We start from the raw sequence: 1,423 nt of genomic DNA, 5'->3' as shown, positions 1-1,423 counted from the left end.
CATGGGTCACAGCAGAGAAGTTGGAGACCCTCCAAAGAAAATCACCTCAGTTAAAAACAAAAGATTATTTGCAAAAGAATATTGCAATGAAGGATTTGAGATTGCAAATGTCTAACATTCACAGTGAGTAATGTTTTCCATGCAGCACTTAGATTAAGTCGGAGGCCCCTAAGGCTTGCCTCTACCTTGTGTAATCTCGCTGAGCTGCCTGCTGGGCTGAACGCTTGCCCTAGATCACACTCGCCTGGCTCTGATTACAGCACAGTAGAATTCCAATGATGTCATTAAAGGAACATTCAATCCTCCAGAGAGCGAGCTTCTGAAGTGAACCTCTGGTGAGTGTAAATGTCACACTCTGAGTTAGGGCTGGCTTTCACATGCCACAGGCTTATTCACTTCATGCTTGGAGCTGGCTGAACATCCCAAAATGGAGTTGGAGTGTTACAGAAATAACTGGAAAAATCTTATTACAACAGGTGTCTAAAATGGGCCCCATTCACAAATGAAAGCAACCACTGTGTGTTCATTATATTTCTGTTTTATGTACACTTGTTCAGTTTCATTTTCCTGTCCAGTGTGTGGCTTTTTGGTCTTTTATAATTCTGTCTGGCTTTTAACAAGTGTTTCTGTAACACTAGGATGTTCCTGGTAACATCCCAATTCAATTTGTAATGGCTCAACCACATTAATGAAGAAGGATTGCATGCAATTTCTCCATGTTGTCTTGTCGCCTGCTAAAAATAGGGCCTCACTGTGGTTTGTGGTTTGATGAGCATTTTCACACCTGACCCAGACCGTGAGCACCAGCCAGCAACAGGAACCATCATGACATTTTCTTTAGAGTCATTCACAAGATACGGCTGTCCTTCTATGGCCAACATTAATTACCCATCTCTGGGCAACCGTATGGTTTGTTAGGCCACAGTTAAATTCAATTACACTGAGCAGAGTCTGGACTCACGTACAGGACAGACCAGATGAAGTTCATAGATTTACTTTCCTGAAAGACCCAAATGGATTTTATGAGAATCTTTTCACTAAGACCAGCTTTTTTTTCTTCCAGATTTATGATGAATTTACTGAATTTAAATTCCAAACACACTTGTTAGAATTTGAATTCCTGTTTCTGGGCCACTGATGAAAGAGATATTATGCCCATACACCCAAACTGAAGGTGATCCTAACATTATATCAAGATGAAGTTGCGTTTGTCTGTAAATTTAGCAAGAAAGCCAGACATTCTATGCAAAAAAATTAGGTACAAGACTAATTTCAGCTGAGGGCACGTATTGAGACAGGGAGCGTACAGATACATAATGATTCTCTTACTCACTGAGAAACACATAACTTCGAAGCAGCGATTCTCAAACTGTCACCCAGAGAGACATTCACACAGACCTGAAACAATTGTGAAATGGAAGAG

The sequence above is a fragment of the Chiloscyllium plagiosum genome, chromosome 13, assembly GCF_004010195.1.
Source record: "Chiloscyllium plagiosum isolate BGI_BamShark_2017 chromosome 13, ASM401019v2, whole genome shotgun sequence".
Taxonomy (NCBI): domain Eukaryota; kingdom Metazoa; phylum Chordata; class Chondrichthyes; order Orectolobiformes; family Hemiscylliidae; genus Chiloscyllium; species Chiloscyllium plagiosum.
The sequence above is the reverse complement of the archived record's forward strand: the minus strand, read 5'-3'. Positions refer to the sequence as shown.